This window comes from Eptatretus burgeri, chromosome 17, assembly GCF_056783735.1.
Source record: "Eptatretus burgeri isolate ZD-2024b chromosome 17, Ebu_testis_v1, whole genome shotgun sequence".
Classification (NCBI taxonomy): domain Eukaryota; kingdom Metazoa; phylum Chordata; class Myxini; order Myxiniformes; family Myxinidae; genus Eptatretus; species Eptatretus burgeri.
In genome coordinates, this window is record NC_140977.1 from 48817938 (window position 1) to 48839624 (window position 21687).

Here is a 21687-nt window from a genome sequence, read left to right on the forward strand (position 1 = left end):
TTAGGAGGGGAGGTAAATCGTGGGTTCCAATTTTGTTTTACTTTCCCTTTTCTTCATTTTATTCTTCATTCCCTTTTCTTTCCCATGAGAATTCTTCCATCAGATCATACTCTCATGAACAGATTTATCCCATCACAACTGCAGTTCCCATACACATCCTCTCGCCACTGGAATTGTGAATCCTGTGATGTGGGAGTTGTGACATCGAGTCACGACGTTCAGCGTTGTGTTGGGTTCACCTGTGTTTTATCACGTGGTGCTCCACCCCGTCACGAGATGCTCCATCCCGTGACGTGGTGCTCCATCCCGTGACGTGGTGCTCCATCCCGTGACGTGGTGCTCCATCCCGTGACGTGGTGCTCCATCCCGTGACGTGGTGCTCCATCCCGTGACGTGGTGCTCCATCCCGTGACGTGGTGCTCCATCCCGTGACGTGGTGCTCCATCCCGTGACGTGGTGCTCCATCCCGTGACGAGGTGCTCCATCCCGTGACGTGGTGCTGCCTTGGGTTTTGCAAAATCATGTGCCGTCGCATTGCCTCGCATCATGTGCTGCAGCATCACAACACACGTACAATGTATCAGGCAGGGAAAGCAGTTTGAATGCTCCATCAATCTTTTATTGTGTTCCACACACAGAAACCTCAGAGCCATTTGTGAGTCGAGCTTCATAGTGCTGCAGCTTCGTTCCTCCTCCTGATGACCGCACTTCCGGTTGATCTGATACATGAATACATGACATCTTCCACCTCGCATTAAGTGTGAAAATGCATTAAAGATGAACACAAGAGTCATGAAGACACAAGTATATAATACTGTTGTAGGCCAGGGTTCTGTGGCGATAGACTACCACTAGGTGAAGCAGTGGAGCCGTCTCCCACCGAACACCCAGAATTAAAAGGTCGTCACCCCGGATAACTCCGGAGTCGACGGGCCACTTCAAGGACCGTGATCGCCAATTCTCTGACGGCGTGGGGTAGAGTCAATTGCCAAATTTCAATATACCTAAGTACCCACATAGTCAAATTACTGGGTAAATCACACCCTCGGCCAACTCCGTCTGAACCGAGTCGCAGGTATCGACTCGGATCCGGCGTGACCGAGCTTTTGTTACCAGAGCTGCGCCGGTCCCAATGACAAATTACGGCACCAACGGCCTTACTATTTCTCAAGCCCGAACCATGCTTGGCCAACAAGAGAAAACACGAACAACAAACTGGAACATTTAACACAGGGCTTTATTTATCAACAATAAAATCGGGGAGGGAAGCACACAAAGAGCAGAGTTATCCGAATAAAAGAATACAAACAATGTACAATGAAAAACACTTAATCCTACTTAAAAGTCTGGCACCACACACACACACACACACACACACACACACACACACACACACACACACACACACACACACACACACACACACACACACACACACACACACACACACACACACAGTGGCGCAGCCTTTATTTTCACCTGTCCGCCTCGTGCAGTCTGGTCGAGCTTGTCCGGTGGCGGGACTCGAAGCCACCGCCAACAATGCGGCACCAAGCACCAGGGACCAGGAACGACGCCACGGACGCTAGCCAGCACGGGAACGGACCAGATGGACGAGCACCTGCGGGTCGACGAGAACGCCAGCAGGCAAGATAGGGCTTCTTTTCCTTCTCCTTCTTCCTTTACGACGGGGCGAACCTCCTTTCTCGACGGATCACCACCTCCTCTTCTCCTTCCCCTCCCAAGCGGGTCAAGGGAAACGCTCTGAGGTACTCGCCTCCAGATTGGACGAGGGGCGAACATCCCATCTGGCTGGGCGGGGCCGCCCCTGAGGTGGTCAGCCTCCTGATTGGACGAGGCGTCTCGGGGGATGTGTAGAGGTGTCTCGGAGGCCCACCTCCCGAAGAGGCTCCGTGGTCGCTTTCGGCACGCTGGCCTCCCATTGGCTGGGGCGCACGTGCGATGCTCGCCTTTCGCTCATTGGCTGAAGGAAACGTCCCATGCCCATCATCGGAGCGGAGCCTCGATCTGAGGCGATGGAGGTTCTGCCCACGCCTTCAGCCAAAAACACGTGGGCTATGGCGACCGGATTGAGTGAGGGAAGGTGCCGTTGTTGTTGTTGTTGTTGTTGTTGTTGTTGTTGTGGATGTATAAAACCTGACTAGAAAATAACTCACAGCACACACACGAAATTCCCATGAGACATAGGGGATGGATTCTAACTATAAACACATACTTATCGAAATAACTGAACTGCGGGGACTGCTGTCTGTTTGTGTGCACAAGGCTTCCAAATCCGTAACTACAAAGATCATGAATATATGAGTATTGGCTACAAATCAATGCAGATAGGCCCCTTTGGAATTCTGGATGATCGTCGGGGTACAAAGCCGACAGAAGTCCCCACTGGTGATGCTGCAACAGCGTTATTGGGATCAGCCTCAGGGAGTGGTGCAGTACCATCTGCATTAACAACGTAACTCATCACAGGTTCAGGAAGTGGCGAGACATCATTTGTGAAGATGACAGGATCACAAGACCGACACCAGACATTATCAAGGTGCCTCCGGACGACTCGACTGTCTTCGAGGTTGATCTTGTGGGACAACGGTCCCTAGTTTTTGTGAACCCTCCCTGGTAGCCAAGCCTTTCTGCGACAAAAGTTTTTCACAAACACCGGGTCCCTGATGCTTATACAGCGTAGTACAGCATGTTTGTCATGATGAAGTCTCTCTTTCCACTGATTTTGAAACACGACAGACGCCATGTCTGGTCTGAGACAATCCAGTCTTGTGCACAAAGCTGGTGTCACCCACGTTGTAGTGTGGGGAGTGATGCGGTGAGCGAAAAGCAAACGTGAAAGTCTGTTCTGAAGGCTTCCACCATGTATCTTATTGAGACCAGACTTGATGAAACTCACGGAGCGGTTGGAGAGTCCATGTGAAGCTTGATGGTGTGGACTCACAAAATTATGAATTATACCGTTTTTGTTGGACCAAACAAACTAATCAGTGGTTTGTGGTCCATGTACATCGTGAAATATCGACCGAAGATGTACTGGTGAAATTTCTTAACTTCGAATACAATGCCAAGTCTTTCGTTGTCCAGCTGACTGCAGTTCTTCTCAGCCGGGGACAGTGTACGAGATGCAAATGCGATTGGTATCTCAGTGCGATCTGGTATGATGTGTGACAAAACAACACCAACCCCGAATTGACATTTATCACACGACAGGACCATGTCTTTGTCTGGTTTGTAGTGAACTAGCACATTTGAAGACTGCAGGATGTCTTTTCACTTCTGAAAGGATGATGACTGGAATGTCGGGGAACAAAAATGAAAGGCTGATGACTCTCCAGTTGACGCCTTTTTTTAACAGACAACACAGTGGGCCAAGCATAGTTGCAATGTTTTGGGTACAACTTCTGTAGTACTGCAGCATGCCAATGTCGGCCTTGAGTTCAGAAATGTTGGTCGGAGCTGGGGTGTCTGATTGCTCCGATCTCCTCTTCAGTGAGACGTAAGCCTTTGGCATCGATACGATGGCCCAAATAGATCACAGATGGAACCAGGAACTCGCACTTGTCTCTCTGCAGGCGTTGTCCAGAGTTGGAGATAATGCAGAGCACACATTCGAGGTTGTCAAGATGATGAAGCTCTGAGCAACCAGTGACTAAGATATCATCTTGGTGAACAACGTGTGGTTCAGGAGCAAACAGGCTATCCAGACAACGTTGGTAGATTCGTGGCATCGATTTGACACCAAAACTCAGGCGGTTGTATCAGTGGAGCTCCCAATGCATGTTGATAATGAGATATTCTTTGGAATTGTCATCCAGAATGACTGGTCGGTTGGCTGATCTCATGTCGAGATTGATGAAGTTTTACATTTTTTACATGTAAAAGTTACACTGTCCTCTGCTCAGTTTTACATGGAAGTCATCGATCCTTGCTATGGGATATTTGTCCAAAGTGGAGCATTTGTTGATCGACATTTTGTAATCCCTACAAAATCATATCGAATTGTCTGCCTTCACAACAGGAACAACTGGATCAGCCCAATTTGAGTACTAAACTGACTCAATGATACCTAACTTTTCCAGTCTGGCTAATTCTGCATCAACCTTCTCTTGCGATGCAAGAGGAACTGGACATGCTTTGCCGAAAATTGGCTTCACATCTTTCTCAACATTGAGCTTGGCAGTGAAACCCTTCAATGTCCCGAGTTCATCCAAAAAGACCGACTATTTCACGAGGAGGTGCTGTAGTATGGATGTTGGCTTGGAAGCCTGCAGTCGATTGATTTGTTCCCTATCGAGTTTGACAACATCGAGCCAGTTTTGTCCGAGAAGTGTGGTTCCATCCACGGGGAGGACCAAGAGTTGTAATATTGGTGAGTGTTGTTGCCATAGGTTACTGTGACATCACACGACCCACGGGCTTGTATCGACTCACTGGTATATGTCGTGAGTCAGATCGGGGACCAACGGAGGCGGTGTTGTTCAGAATTCCCCCACAGGTTACGGAAAGCTGCTTCACTCATGAGTGAGACGGCAGCACCCGTGTCTACCTCTATTACCATGGTCAGTCTATCTATATTTACTGTAACCAGTATAGGAGTCGTGTGCGAAAGGTCACATGACTCAACACTGTGGCTGTTAGGGCTGTTTCCATCAATCATGTCTTCCTGGATATGCTCTGAGTCAAGGAAGTGGGTTTTGCATTCCTCTCTCCTTGCCCTCCGTTTTCGAGACAAGCACGAAGAGGCGATATGACCCACCTTGTGGCAGTAGTTGCCAGCAGTATTCTTGAAACGGCATGTAGTGGGAGAATGGTCACCATTGAGGTGGAAACAGCATTTACCAGCACCAGACACCAGTCAGTTTCCAGGTGTTTTGGTCAGATTTTCTGGTTGGATGTTGTTCCACGCGATTGACAGATGACAGGTCAGCTCCACGTTTGTAAGCGATGGAGCAAGCAACATCTGCAGCATTTTTCTATGCACACTCCATTGTGATAGTGATGTCCTGAGCACTGGAAAATGTCAGAATCCCTTCAGCAAGTTGGCGCCGGCAAATTTAATCTTGCTTCACTCCCATGATGACCAAGACTCTTAGCATGTCGTCGAATGTAGTACCAAAGTGGCAATGCTGGGCAAGGTGTTTCAGACGAGCTACGAATGCCGAAATGGACTGCGTCGAGGTTTGGCAACACATGTAAAATTGAATCGACTCACAATGACTGAGGGTGTGGGTTTGCAGTGCTCCTTCTGCTACTACAGTGCAGTGCTACTACAGTTCTAGCAGTGCAGTGCTACTACAAGCTCGGCGTGTGTTCAATCCATCGTTGTCCTGGGCATGGCGAGATTCTTCAGAATAATAAACCTCTCGCTGCTGAATACCAACATCAGGATTGCTTTCTTCTTGGCATCATCCTCTTTGCCGTTGGCTTGGTAATAATACTGCAGACACTGGATGTATGCCTCCCAGCTTCCTTCACGCGGGTTGAACTCGTCAATACAGCTGAGGGACATGGTGATCAAGTCGCGTATGCAGGGAAATATCGAGTTGGTAGGTCAACAGCTAACTGCAATAGCTCAGCTTCCTTTCCATGCACTCACCAGAATCCCATCTTCATCGCCATTTTATGTATCAGGCAGGGTAAGCAGTTTGAGTGCACCATCAATCTTTCATTGCATTCCACACACAGAAACCTCAGAACTATCCGTGAGCCCAGCTTCATCGTGCCGCAGCTATGGTCCCACTTCCAAATGACCACGCTTCCGGTTGATCTGGCACATGAAAACATGACAACACGAGATCACACGTTATCACGTCATGCGGCGTCTCGTCTCGTCATGTCGAGTCATGTCGTGTCGCTGTGCTGATCGATACAACGCTGTGTGAGACCGTGTTGTGCGGTATTTCCCCCCTACTTAGGTGATCGGTAGATGTGGACCAATTGCTTGGTGACCTGGTTTGTTTTAGCCATCTCCATTGAACCACTTTTTACCTGGTTATTGTGACTCGACCAAGTGAGATCTCATGCGGGACCTAACAACACAGGGTTTGTGTGTCGACCATTTATTGAGTTTGGTGATCGTATGTGCTGATGGATTGGTACAAGGACCAAACCCTGAGGGAAAGGAATAAAATAAGAAAACATGATTAGCTGAGAAACATTAATAATGAATCACAATGAACAATGAACAATCAACAAAAAAATGAGGACCATATTACCCTCCCTCTTGCATCAGCAATGCATTGTGGGATGAATCTGCTATTGAACATAAAAATGTACTTCTTCACTTTCTCATAATCATATCTCTCAACGACTCATCTCTATTAAATGGAGTATCCAATGGGGTTGTGTTATTTACTTGATACTTCTTTGTTAGACACTCCTTATATCTAAACATTAAACAGAAGTAAGAATGTTTATCATGGTATTCGTGGGATTCCGTATCACTTCAAAAGGGTCAGGTGTTTTCTCAATGTTCAGTGCGATCTGAAAATGGATCTTGGATGACTTGGACCCCGAGAATATTAATTTTCATGATATAGGGGAAATTGGTTTGGGTTCCCATTTATGACGCATCTTTGTAAGATGTGTAAAATGTTATATGATCAGCTGTTACGTATTAAAATGTTGATTATCATGTACAAGGACCATTGAGTCCTGTGCATTGAGTCTACTTCGCTGCCATGAGGTCTTGGTTCGGGTTCACACTTAAAAAGTGGACCCAAAAATCAACAAAAATCCATTCTCGGAAGTCAGGTGATTCAAACTTTATTACTTGTAATTTTAGCACATCACGACAAAGGGGAAACCCACTGACTGTCTGTCTGTTTGTCACACAATTTCTGACCACAGTTTTCAAGCAATCGTTTTGAATTTTTTTTGTATTTGTCGGTGACCGGCCAAGGACAGCAACGCTAAATTTTGGTGAAGATCCGAATCCAGATCCGGATCTGAGAATTCTTTAAGTGATGTTTTCCCATTGATCGGGCCAAAAACGATACATAGCAGAATATCTCAAGAAGTTATGGATGGATTCACACGGAACTTGGTGGACAGGTTGGAAGTTCTACGAGGAAGTATTGTTTCCATTTTTGGGAATATCCGAATCTATATCTAGAAATAATAATTATTTAATTACCTGAATTGTCACCATTGAGAGATGAGGCTAAAAACGATATTGCATGATATCTCAAAAAGTTGAGATAACTTTGTGGTCAGGTTGGGGGTATGAAAAGGACTAATTGGTTCGATTTTGGTGATGATCTGAATCCAGATCCGGATTCAAGAATTTTTTTTACAGTGATTCTTTACCATTGAGAGATGGCACCAAAAACTATACACCGCACAATATCTATCGCGCAATATCTTTCACTTCCGGTTCCGGTTCTTGAGCGGTTCTGCTTCAGGGTCTCTGCTGACTTTCTCAAAGGGAAGCTTTCTGGTCATTTTTTCCGTGTTTTTAGTGTCATTTTGTTATCTCTGCGATTACTGTGTGTTTCTAGTTTGGTCTCGTGTTCACACCAATGCAAATTGTTGAATTTTGTTGAATACCGTCGTATTTTCAGACCGGGATGCCTTGAGGCCTCCCCTTCTTCCCATTCGTGCGCACGATCGTGTTTATTGCATTTTACTACTTATTACAGCCTTATGTTGGCATTGTGGTTCGGGTGGCGGCTTGGGATCCGAGGATCCTGAGTTCAAGCCCCGTTGGCCGCTGAATTAATATACACCAGGAGTTTGACTCAGCCCGTCATCCTTCCGAGGTCGGCAAAATGAGTACCAGTGTACTGGTGAGGGGGACACTGCATCAGCGGCATTGTCGCGTCCCAGCCAATGATGCAACCAGCAGCCACAGGCTGCACTCGATAGAGAGACAACTTATTACCATCAGTTTTTATTTTCTCCAATTTTCCCTCCACCCTCCTTCTATCCCTCTCAACTATACTCTCTGTTTCATGTCCTAAAATATAAAAAAATACAAGAAATACCTTTTACCTCATGTCAGCAGCAGCGTTTTCTTTCCCCGGGTAAGAAATTATGTCATAGATCTAGAATGATAGCTCGATGCGTTACCTCATAATTTTTCATTCTTGATTTTTCCAGCTTTTTTGTTATCAAACATAAACGCAACAGACCTTTTGTCAGTCATGAGCTGAAAATGATTTGCCAGCAGATAATGCTTCCATTTACGCAGAGCCTCCACAATCGCATATGCTTCCTTTTCTACTGCTGAATGCCTTTGTTCGCTACCAGAAAGAGTCCTCGAGAAGAATGCAACAGGACTTCCAGACTGGTTAAGCGGAGCAGCAATAGCGTGATCAGAAGCGTCGGTTTCAACTATGAAAGGGACAGTTTCATCAAAAGCCATCACAACGGAGTTGGGGATGTCTTGCTTGAGAAGTTTGAAAGCTTCAACAGCAGCTAATGAGAGAGGGAAGCTTTTACACTGTACTCGGGGACGAATGTTATCAGAAAAGTTTGCAATCCACTGAGAGTCATGCGCAAACATTCCCATTGCCTGACGCAACGAGGGCATATCCTGTGGGGGTGGAAGCTCCTGAAGTGGTCGAAGGCAGTCAGGATCTGGTTTAATTGTTCCATTTTCAACTGTGTAGCCGAGGAGGTCGACAGACTTTGCAGAGAATACGCACGTCATCGTTAAGTGTTAGATTATACTTCTTAGAGGCATTCAGAAATTTATTCAGGTTTTCATCATGTTCTGCCTGGTTCTTTCCACACACCGTAACATTGTCCACGTAAGCAAAGGTATTCTCCAGATTTTCCTCCAAGATAACGTTGTCGATTATCCTCTGGAAGCTTGCGACGCCATGAGTAACGCCAAATGGAATCCGGCAGAACTGATATAGTTTTGACAGGCTTCGAACGCTGTAAATGGCTTGTCTTCTTCTGTGATGGGAATTTGATGATAGGCGCTGCGCAAATTGATTGTACTATCCGATATTTAGCGACATTTCATCTATTCGTGGCAATGGGTGGGCATCGAGTAGAGTGAAACGGTTGATTGCTTGTGAGTAATCAATGACCATTCGGTTTCTATGATTATAGTTGGTTGTAACTAATACTTGCGTATGCCATGGAGACTCGCTAGGTTCAATGATTCCTTCAAGAAGCCTCTTGGTTTCGGATTCAATAAAAACTTGGTATCTGCGCTGGTATATCGCCGTGACTTCATGGCTATTGGCTTGCAATCGGGATTTCGATTGGCGAACAACGAAGGTGGAGAAACAGTGGCAAGTCTGGCGAACAACGAAGGTGGAGAAACAGTGGCAAGTCCGCAAACTTTTAGAGATGGCTTGGCTCTACCAAAGGGAATCTCAACAATCGAATGCTGTTTCAAGAAATCGTGACCCAGGATGAGGTCAGCACAGAGATCCTGGAGAACTAACAGCCGAACATCACTGTCGATATGTTCTGATAAGATCGGCTCAGCATTGCAATATCCCTGAGCATTTGAATAAAGGGAAGTGGAGGCCATGGAAACCTTACTGTTGGCAGGGAAGAGCTTCCACTTGTGGGTTTTTATCAAATTTTCGCTCACGAAGCTTTCGGAGCTTCCAGTATGGATCAATGCTGCAACTGAGTGCCCATTGATCTGCACTTTCACAACAGCTTTAGCTGGGCAATCCGGCGAAGCAGCAGAGAGTATTGCAAGAGTGGGGATAGTCGCCGAGGTTAGTTTAGAGGAAGCGGAACTGCACACTTTAGAGAAGTGGCCTTTCTTTCTGCAGCTGCTGCATGTTGTATCTCTTGCAGGGCATTTGCTACGAGGATGCCTATTATATCCGCAGAAGAATCACTGAGTATTCACGGCAGCAAAAGTGGCCGGCGTAGTGGCGTTTCGCTCCACAGATGGATTCGCTGCCACTATAGGCCTTATTCAGATGACGTCACCGGTCACGTGACTGTGGCAGCTCCGCCATATTGAGTGGCAAGAAAGTATACCGCGTCCATAACAACAGAGTCTCCACTTCAACTACACCGTTATTTCCAAGCAAGCGATTTTTTCTGCAAATGGGGAAGAGTTCTTGTGCCCTGGGATGTACTCAGCGATACACTAAAGGCTCTGGAGTGCATTTTTACCACTTTCCCGCCGAAGACGACGGACAAAATCTTTGGATATCGGTTCTGAGAAGAGAAAAATGGCCACCTGGTGAACATGACTGGTTGTGTAGCCTTCATTTTGTCTCCGGTATGTAGTTTCTGATATGTTATTTCAGTAGTTGGTATTAAATAGCTGGTGGTTACAAAACAGTCTTATTTGTATCATTAAAATGCATTATTGGTTTACGATAAAATATGTGACCACTATATTTGTTAATGTTGTGTGTCTGTCTGTCTGTATGTCCCGAGCATAGCTCCGTGGGTTTTGATCTGATCCTGATAAAATTTTGGTGGGAGGTTTATATCATGATCTAGTTGTGTTTTCCTGAGAATGGTCATTGTGTGTCCATTATGGGCGGAGCCACGCCCAAAAAACGTGTTTTGAGGGGGTAGCCAATTTCAATTTGCATCTTCTCCGAGGGGGTTTGTCAAATCTGGCAGAGGTTTCGGTATTTGGTTGGCCCAATGGCATCTGCATAGCCCCACGGAGCTCGATTTTTCATTTTCGTCCCAAGGTCAAGGTCACAAGGTCAAGGTCACAAGGTCACGAACTTAGACATAAAAATCATACGACCGCCCAAACTTTGAGAGCTGGGATGACAATTTTTTTATGCATAATCTTGAGGTCAAGACCTAAAGTCTTGAAACCATTTCGCTCTATCTCAAACACCTTGCCGGTGACACCCCCTTCAAGTTTGTTTTTACGCTGATTCCATCAAAGTATGGATAATCCGAGCAGTGCGAAATGTCATATAGCCGATATGATGTTATATTGTTCCTGGAATGTTCCAGAGGAAGTTTTGCACCAAAGGTCATAATCCTTGACCTTTGACCTTAAAAGTTCACAAAGGTCAAATTTTCAAAGTTGTGCGAATCGAACCGGGTTTTTGACCTTCTTTGACGAACTAACTCCAATAAGCTATAGCACATATCCTGTTTCCTTATTTTGATGTCCACAACATTGTTTTGGGACCTTTAAAGGTTATGCAAAGGTCAAATTTTTAAAGTTGTTGAACGAAACCGGGTTTTTGACATTTTTCAGCTAATAACCTGTCACTCGTACCACATCATGTTGAACATTTTTATAACTTGGTCAAACATTATCACATTGTCTCATCCTTGACTTCTGAAACAATCTACATAGTCAAATACGGCTCGTGAACCATCGTCGTCTTCAGACTTGTATCCCTCGTTTTATTGACAGAATGAGACAGGCCAGATCGCCTTTCTAACAGCTGTCTAACGCGCACAGTTCTGACTTGTTTCACCACAGACAGTCACATCGACATGTATAATACACAAACAACTATCACTTGGAAATATCCACATCAGCGTGGCATTACACCGAATGTTTGTCATGGAAAAAATATCATGGATCTGTCAGCAAACTGATGAACGAAGATTTTCTACAAACTCAGCATTTAGACAAGAGCTTCACTTGAAATTAACTTGTGGCAGCAGTCAGGTTAAAAAAGTGACGCTGGTTGTTGAACAAAACAAGCAACAACGATAATACAATAATAGTGAAATGAAAGAAAACAGGCTTACCTTTGCCCTCACGATAATACAGTTCTTTTCAGCTTTCGTCGAGATTATGTCACCAACAAACCGCCGACATAACACGAGTAAGCGTCCATACTCGTGAAGGCTTTCAGGCTGGCTTGAGTGGAAGGACTCGGCGTTTCAACGAGGTAAACATGGATGTCAGGGAAAACGATTTGAGGCCAAAATTTCCTTTCTGTTGTCCATTTATCCTTTAAAATAATATAAGGATCTTCACTAAGACCACACAGCTTCAGTTTTTCGCAGGACCTCTTCTGAGAAATCCCATCTAATCCATGGAAATGGCCCAGAAGTTCCCGTGACCCGTGTGTGGAAGCCATGAGTTTTTGCAACTCAAGATGGCGGAGCCTTCCCTTCCGCTGTGCCGTCACTCGCTCGGTGCATGGAGAATATCGTTTCCAGAGGTTCTTGAGATGATTCTCGGATCTCCACAGCAGCATTAACAGGAGGGACAGGCCATCCACAGGACTCGGAATGTTTCTGGGCCATCTCGAAAAGTGCGAGCTTGGTCGAAAGCCGTTTCAAGGCCCAATGTTTCATTTTCTCGCAGCGTCGTGTGTTTCGCAATCGGCGACGTATTCATAGACTGAAGGTGATCCGTGATACATGAGCATGTTCAGCTTGTCCGGGTCGTGAGGAGCGATGGCTGCCGGAAAGTTCGAGAAGGTTCGGTGCCAATGGAGCCGTTGCTGATCTGCCGTGCTCGAGTTCGGATCGACGTCAAATCTCTCCGGTTCGAGGAACTTGTCCGTGGCGTCGGATTGAGAGAATTAAATTGTTGTAGAACAGAAACAAGCCCATTTCACTATAGAGTATGGAGGCTTCAATTCACTCAATCAACGTGATATCTGAAAGTATAAACATTAACAATCGTAATAAGGCAGGAAATGGTAAAGGGGATACGTTACTTTAACGAGATCAACCAACGAATCACATTACGAAGAGACGGGAAACGCCCGGATCTCCTCACAGCTTACAACAACAACAACAACAACAACAACAACAACAACAACAACAACAACAACAACAACAACAACAACAACAACAACAACACTTTAAAGATTCATCACAACCCCACACGACCACGTGACTTCCTGAACTGACTCTTCTTCCTCCTTCTGCCGATCTCCCATCGACTTTTGTCAAACCACATACACCATTCACCTTCACGATATTTTTTATTCAACCTTTCCTTTATCTCATCTTAAAAATTTTTTTCTTCTTTTTACATCTCACGTCACACACCTCCTGAAACCACGTTTCCCCCACGCACTCTTCTTCTTCCTGTAATTTTGGCAAACTTCCAGCTTCCTTCTGCATTTTCTGATCCAAATTCACCAAACACCTCCACGATTTTTTTCTCCAACCTTTCCTTTACCTACACTTACATAATCACGATGAAAAAATATGGAAAAAAGTCTCTTAAAATGTTTAACCTTCCTCTTTCACACGTGTGGTTCTCGGTATTGCATCATAATTCATCAACTCTTTCTCTTCTTCAAAAAGCTGTTTTAAATTCGACCTTTGACTTCATCTCGTGTCTGAAACGTCCCACAGTGACAACGTTTCTTTTTCTCCTCAATCTGTAATTCCAGCAGTGTGTGTGTGTGTGTGTGTGTCTGTGTGTGTGTGTCTGTGTGTGTGTGTGTGTGTGTGTGTGTGTGTGTGTCTGTGTGTGTGTGTCTGTGTGTGTGTGTGTGTCTGTGTGTGTGTGTGTGTGTGTGTCTGTGTGTGTGTGTCTGTGTGTGTGTGTGTGTGACCGCTGTTTCTCGACAACCACTGGTCCGATCCAATTAAAACTTGCCAGGTATATTGCTGGGGACCTGAGTTTGTGCCTTTTCAAGGTTTGTTATGAATCTGACAAGCGGTTCCCAAGTTATGGCCATTTATTTACCAACCAATGACAGGACACGGTGCTCTGACCTCAGGATTGACGTCACAATTGTTTTGTTTGTTTGTTTTTTTGCACGTTCGGCCACGGACTAGTTCTCTTCATTCACCTTGATTGCATCCCTCACGTTATGTCTTTAATCACATCTCTGACTTAAAAAAAATTTAAATCCCAGTTTGTAATGCCTGTTCGTGTTCCATCAATCATCCTTTTTTAAACAACTTCAGTGGCAATTCACCCCATTTACTTAAATCTATCTCTTCCGAACCCCTCACCTGTTATCCCCTCTCTTTACCCTTCCCATCTTGCCCCTCATCCTCCCTCTGCTCTTATCACCTCTTCACTGTCTTCTGCCTCAGTAACTGCTTCTCCTCTGTTGTCCCAAAGTGTGTGGTGTTCTCACATCTGTGGGCTCCATTCTAACCAAACATATCTCACACTCTCAATCAGTACACTCATCACCAAAAACATGCTCCTTCCTTCCTCACAGCACACCTCCCCCTCTTCCCAACCCCTCAAATGGTGTACCGCCCCTGCCCACTCTCTTATTCAACATACCTCCACCACCAAGTTTCATTCTTCCCCCCTCTCCACCTCCATAATTACCCTCCTGAACCTTGGCCATGCCTGATCTCATCGTCTCCCTTCTCTGAAAGCTTACCGATCAACCCTCCCTCGCAAAGCAACCTTCACACTCTTCCCCCTCCAAGCTTCCTTCTCAACATTCTCAAAAACTCACCCCTCACCTTTCTCCCTCAATCCTCCCCTCTCACACTTCTCCCTCAATATTCCCCCTCAATATTCCCCCTCAATCCCCCTTTGCAAAGTTGTCTCGCCTCACATCAACAAAGGTGCCTCCTTCCCCCACCCTCTCTCTTCCACCTCATCAACCCACCTCCTCCAATCTTCAACTGCCCTCTACCCACTCTCTTCTGACTCCCCCCTGTACCTCAACCCATTACCACCGAGCCTTTTCTCCTCCTCATCCGGCCCTCTCCCCAATTTCTTCTGCAATCCCCCACATTCTTGACAGATCTTTCCATTCAGGTTGCCACTGACAATCCAGACATAATCTGCTGAACAGAAACTTCCTCCTTCAATACGTCCCTGACTCCATAGTGTTCCTCCCTGGTTACTCCTTCCTCCGGTATGATAGAGCTGAGCCTCGTCCTGGTGGCGGAGTTGCTCTCTTCATCCGAGACTCCATTCCTCACTCACCATGCACTGCCTGCCCTCTCTCCCCCACACCCCCAGGAATACCTCTGACTATGGTTTTCCCTCCACTCCTACCTCATGATTATATATGTATTGTACTGTCCACCAAAAAGTAATGACTCCATTTACATCTCACTCTCCAAAAGCATGGACCAACTTCGATTCTCTCTTCCAAACTTTCACTTCCTCATATGTGGTGACTTAAATTGTCATCATGCCAGTTGGCTCGGTGTGAGTACTTCTCTCACATGCCATGGCTGGTCAGCAAAAGACTTCTGTGAGTCATTGGGACTGACACAATCTATCAACCTGGCCACACAGCTCAAACTTACATCAAATGGCCGCACAGCTGACACGGCTCGTGAAAAGGCTGAGTGCCAAAACTCCGTGTTTACTTCCAAATCTTGTGTGGAAACTTCCAAACTTCCAAACTTCCCAAACCCATCACCAAAATCTAGAATCACTGCTCACCTTCACTCTTTTATTCCTCTATTTTTCCTGCCTTCGGAACAAACTCTCACACTCTTAAATCCCACTCTTCGCTCCAGGTCTTCAAAGAAGCTATTCACCACCATTTTTTACCTTCCCCCATCCAAAACCATGATCTTTTCTACCTCTGTTAATCCACCCCAAACCACCTCCTTCAAATTCCCAGCTTTCCTTCCTGAAAGTCCCTGTCATGTGAGGACCTCAAAGTCCCAGTGGTGTCCCTCTTGTTTACCCTGTGTCGTGTGTACTCCAACCTATCCCTCTCCCTTCCACAGATCTCCTCGTGTCTCTGTTCCCTGCTGTTTTATTTTTTCCTTCCCTCTTGTCTCCTGCTCCCCTTGTTTTGTGTGTGTTTGTGTGTTACCTCTCATACGAGCCTCGACCGTGTATTCAAAAAAAAAGAAAACAAAAAAAGGTTAACGTCGGCAGAATTTCTAAAATTGTCAATTTTCATCCCATTGACTTGAAATTTGAAGAGGAGTTGCATATTTGGTCATTGAATTCAACCACCAATTATTTTTGAGATCAAATTTGTTTTATGGATTTTGCAAGTGTCGTGCTCTGCACATCTCCTTCTTGTTATTCTGTCTGTGTGTTTGTCTGTCTGTGTGTTTGTCTGTCTGTTTTTCACTGACAGGTCACATTTTAAAACCCATCATAACTAAACTTCACCTTGTTGTCGAGGTAGTCTGAAATAAGAAGCCTCTTGATTTGGAGATCAAAGGTAAAAGGTCATCTTGAGGTCAAATTTTAATGCCGTCATTTTTCATCCGATTGACTTGAAATCTGAATAGGATTTGCATAATGTATTACTGAACTGGGAAACCAACTGAACTGGGAACTGGGAAAATTTTTGAGAACAAAAGGTCAAACGTGAACTCAAGGTCAAGCTTCTAAAATCAATTTCAATCAGAAAAAGAATCAATTTTTATCTGATTGACCTGAGCTTTGATTAAGATTGTGAATTTTAATCTTAATGAAATGGACATTTTGATGTGTGCATGGCAACCTTTGAAGTGGGAGAGGATTTTGCAAGTACCATGCTCTGCACAAGGTCTTTATTAATTGCCGGAATCCTTCGGATTTTGGCAATTATGTTGGTCGGTTGTGTGTCATTCTGTCTGTCTGGCTGTTTGTTTGTTTACCCCGTAGCAGTCACACCGTTTCAGCGATCATGACCAAACTGGGTACAGACGTCGGCCATGGTCCAACTTAGACACTTGTCGTTTTTGATGAATCTCGGTCAAAGGTCAAGGTCAAGGTCACCGAAAAACCGAAACTCTTATTTTTGCAATAACGTCCGCTAAAATGGTCGTATCGACTTCAAACCAAATCCAAAATGTGCATCGTCCAATACTGATCCAACCATATATCTCATTGGGGTGTCACACCAACACGATTCTTAGCGGTCGGGGGTCGAATGTCAGGGGGGTCGGGTCAAAACTTTCAAATTGCAATAAAAACGCCATTTCAAGTCCGATTCACTTCCAAGTTATGATCATGACCAAACTAAGTATGGTAACTCATTTAACAGCTTGCACGATCAACTTATAAGAACCAAATTGATTTCCTGGTTTTTGTTTTTTCAGAGATCATGGAGATATGATAAAGTTATTCCCAAAATTCCTTGCTCAATGAGCAATTTCATTTGTTTGTCTGTGTGCAGGAAATCTCAAAAAATTGTGGTGAGGACGAACTGTTTCGATTTCGGTGAAGATCTGAATCCGGATAAGAAAATTATTTAATTTTTAAAGCGATTCTTCACTATTGAGAGATCGGGCCAAAAACGACAAAGTACCATTGTTACGGTGCCGGGGGGTCGCCCGCGACCCGACTGTCAGACGGAGTCGCAAGTCGAATCGACCGATCGCCCGGAATTCAGATCGTTGCCCTGTATAAGTCCGGGGTCGACGGGTCCTTGTTTTGGACCGAAATCCGCCAATGGGTAGACCACGTGGGGTCGGGTCGATTGCCAACTGCAGTTTACCGAAGTACCCACGTGGTCCAGCTACCGGGGAATTTCACCGTCAACGGAACTCGTACGGGAATGAGCCGCTTAGCGAGCCCGTTCCGTGTGCGATGCCGAGCGGTTTTAATCGCCGAGAACCGTCGGTCCGAATTATCCTGTTACTCCGGCAATGGCTGCTAACTTCCCAACACGCGAGGCACTCAGTCAATGCAGAAATGGACACGACGAGCTGAGTACATTTAACAATAGGATATTTATTTGCAATAGGGAAGGGGGAAACAGAGCATAACTAAACCGAATACTAACAATGCACGTACATACAAGCAAAAACACTTGAGCAATTTACTACATAGTAGACAGGCTCACGGACACACAGACAGAAGTGGTGGCTAATGCCTATATTTCAGCCTTCAGCTCAGAGGATAGTGGAGCTGAGGCCAGAGTAGGGTGAATATACTGATTCTGGCTCACTTTTCCCCATGTAAATGAATGGGGGATTTTCAGCGATTCATATTTTTTTCCCTAAAAAATAAACCCCCTTTTTATCCCAAGGTATATTTATTTGTCTTCCCTTTTAACCTGGGGACACTTTTTTTTTTTTCAAATAACCCATGCAATAAAATAAAGATTTGTTCAAGTAGTAAAGTGGTAATGTGATTTGTTAAAGGTGATTCCAAAGAAATAATCTGAAACGTCTAAGCCTCGGAACACTCTTTTTCAAATAACCGATGCATATTGTTTAGCTCACTCATTGAACCTATAAAGATGTGTTCATTCTCAAATTCCTTCAATAGTTTAATTGTCTTTGCACAATAATCCCCATCTAAAATATTTAAAAACAAAACATTTGAATCTTTATATTTTTTAAGATACCCCTTTTGTGCCATTACGAAATAATAAACTTCTCTTAATGCCCTTGTTTGACCACCTCCTGAGCCACATATCATTTTGAGATTATAGTAAATTGTTTTTTCATTGTTCAATTGATAACCATCAAAGTTTTCAGTCCATTCAAGGATATTCATTTTTTTCTTTACATCCTCCAACTTTACCTTTGTTTTAGTTATTTTTTCAATAAGACTTATTTGATATTTTTCACATTCATTATGTTTTCCATTTATATACCAAGACTGAGATTTTCTCCAATCTTTAGTTTGATTAATACTTGGTTTGACCATTTATATTTGAAAAAACGCGGCGGTAGCCCTTAAAAAACCCTAACCCATCTTCCCATCGTTAAAACACAATCTATTCTATTCACTCTATCATACAATATCCATATGGAACACAATCTATTCCATTATCTAAAATAAATCTCTTATCATCAAAGGCTCCTAATGACTTTTTATTTACTTCTTCACTATATATATGTTATGTTTATAACTTCTTATTGCATTCATTTTCCTATATTCTTCTCTCTTATTCATCAAACAATTATAATAATTTCTAAAAGTTATTGATTTATTTATTACATATTTCTTTATTCCCTTTAACCTTTTATCAATCTGATCACCATACTTAAAAGCATATGCCTTTGCTCTCAATCCAATAAACTCACTCATTACTTTTCCACCCAACTCATCCTTAAACTTACCAATAACCTTTTCATTCTTTTTGGAAAATAACTCACTCTTGCTGAAATTACTTGTATCATATACTCCAATATTTTTCTTCATATCTTAAGAACATCATCAGTTTTTATATCTAGGATAAAACTATCAGTGTCCATATACAACAATGAAACATTTTCACCATACTCTTTCTTTAAGTCATTATACAAATAATCATACATCAATACCTTTGATAAATCAAGAACTGCTGTTCCAATATAAATTGGTTTATCCATTACAATACTTTCCTTTTTCATATGAATTGCAGAAAAGTTCTTTGAAAAAACCTCTTCTCTCTCAAAACCTGGTTTATTTATCAATCTCGAAGATTCTTTCCAAGATGTTGCGAATCTAATGTTTTGCCTGTTTCTAACATTTTCCAGAGTCTTTCCAAATACAGCATTATTCATTAATTTATAAGAGTCCCCTTCAAATTTTACTTTTGTATTTGCTCTCATATCTGTATTGAATTGAATATACTTTTTCATCCAAGGACTTTGTTTAAATTTTAAAACTCTATGAATTTTAGCTACTCTCAATCCTTCTCTCAAAAACTGTTTTAAGCTTCTTTGATGCAAAACATATCCTTCTTTATCATAGAATGTTGTTAATAACTTTTCTGTTGATTTGCCTTTAATATTAAAACTTTTATGATAATCACTGAACCATTCTTTCTTTGGGGTTTCTTTCTCACATGCAAAAGGGAGGTCTTTATGCTTATTATGAAGATCACTCGGGTACCTCAAATCAACTTCAAAATAATAACCTTCTTCTTCCTCATTCAATTCCTCTTGAGAAGAAATAACAATATTCATCAAAGCCTTTTCATAATCCTTTTCTTCCACCCACTCTAATTTGCCATAAGGCAGAGATTGAGACATTGCCCATCCATACAAATTATTAGCATCAAAATACATCAAATAATTACTATCTTTTTCACTATCATAATTTGGAAGATATTTATTATTTGCTTTAGCATATCTTTTTGAACATACTTGTGATATTCCACCTCTCTTGGACTTCTCAATCATCAAAAGCATATCAACATCACTGATTAAATCTATATCTTGTTTTGTCATTTTCAACATTGCACTCCAAGCTAAACCAGGAGCTGTGAAATAGTGGGCAGGATCTAATCCATAACAATTTTTATTATGACAGAGTGATCTAAAAGCTTCAAACACATTAGCTAACAATAAAACATCTGTTTTTAGATATAAATCATGATATTCTCCAAGGTACTTTATCTTAAATATTTTCCATATTTCTTGTGCGTGTTTATATTCCTTATCCCTTATCTCTTCTTCATAAAGGTTATTATAGAAACTTTCTTTTGAAGGAAGTTGTGTTTCTTTAAATCTCATAAATGAATCCATATAATCATAAGGATAAATTCCCTTACTTGTAAGAATTTTCTCTTTACTTTGAATTTCATTCCTTGTTTGAATTTCCTCTCTCGTGAGAATTCCTTCTTTAATCAGAATTTCATCTTCAATCAGAATTTCCTCTTTAGTTAGAATTTCATTCATTGTTCGAATTTTCTTTATAATTGGAATTTCATCTTCAGTTAGAATTTCTTCATTAATTTCCTCATTAATTAGAATTTCCTCTTTACTTTGAATTCTCTCTTTAATCTGAATAACCTCTTTAGTGAGAATTTCCTCTTTTGGAAAGAATGAATTAAGATTTGGAAAAGAGTCCGTGGAGCTTAGATTTGATGCAAGGTAGGCCAGTGGTGTTCCCATAAACTTGTAAGAATCTAGAAACCTAATACGAGTTAAAGGTTTTGTGAATATAATTTTTGTAAATGAAATATACTTTTGACTTGTGTTTGTGATGGCAGAAATATTCCCTGGTGTTTTTGAAAGTTCATTTATAAATAGATGTGTATCATAGTTGGCACTGTTGTGAAGAAAGACTGGAATAAAAGAAGGTAATTTATAATTAAGATTACAACAGGAATGAGCGGGACCTCTATATTTACCAGTAAGATGACAATGATCCCTAACTTTAGACTCCTTAATTTCCCCTCACAAATATGACAGATATTGTTCTTTCTGAATTCTAATTTTTCTTCTTTGGTTAATTTCAACGGTTCATTTGTTTCTTTCATTAATTTAGTGAGTCTTATACAATCCTTTTCTAATCGTTTTACAAACTCTTGTGAAGCTTTTTTTCCACTATAATGTTCAAGTTTGTTATACTTTTCTCCAACAGATGATTTGATATAATAACAGAAACCACAAGGAATATGTTTTTGATATTTATTTGTATATGATTATTTTGGATTAGGAGAAGCAGTATTTATCTTTTTAAGGATACACTCAAAATCAGCGTATATCACAAATGGGTGCATGATAGATTTATTATAATCTTCAAAATAAATCTTTTCACCAGGTTTAGGCATTGTAATTGCAGCTGATTTATGATTACTACAATATTTTGAATGTTGTTCTAATCGTTCTTTTGTATGAAATGAATTAAGACATCGCTTACAAGGATATATTTTGTTTGCTGTTCTGAATACCTGAGAAGAGATTAATCTTGATAAATTATTGATGTATGTGTAATGTGAATTATTTCCAACACTAAAATATAAAAGATCAATGTGCGTTTCTTCATTTTTATAGTTGTTTGAAATTTTTAATATTTGAACTTTGTTTGTATCCGTTAATCCACATAAATTAATCGAAAGATTATTCTTTTTCTCAAATTTAGGAATATCTGTTAGTGGCATTGGGAATTTAAAATCTTTAATGTCCAAGGTATTCTCATATTTCATATATTGTTTTACTCTTTCTGAATTA

The 21687-nt window shown here is 42.4% G+C and overlaps 2 long non-coding RNA genes across 2 annotated transcripts in view; one reads left to right on the plus strand and one right to left on the minus strand.

Annotated features, from left to right (window-relative positions):
* Positions 1-21687, plus strand: part of LOC147010033 (uncharacterized) — a 117837-nt gene that overhangs the window by 61956 nt on the left and 34194 nt on the right. The window lies entirely within an intron of this gene.
* On the minus strand, positions 351-13151 carry LOC147010035 (uncharacterized). Its single transcript, XR_015052725.1, has 3 exons — positions 11692-13151; positions 6013-6135; positions 351-551 (listed from the first exon to the last, which is right to left on the minus strand). It is a non-coding gene; the product is annotated as an uncharacterized LOC147010035 (long non-coding RNA).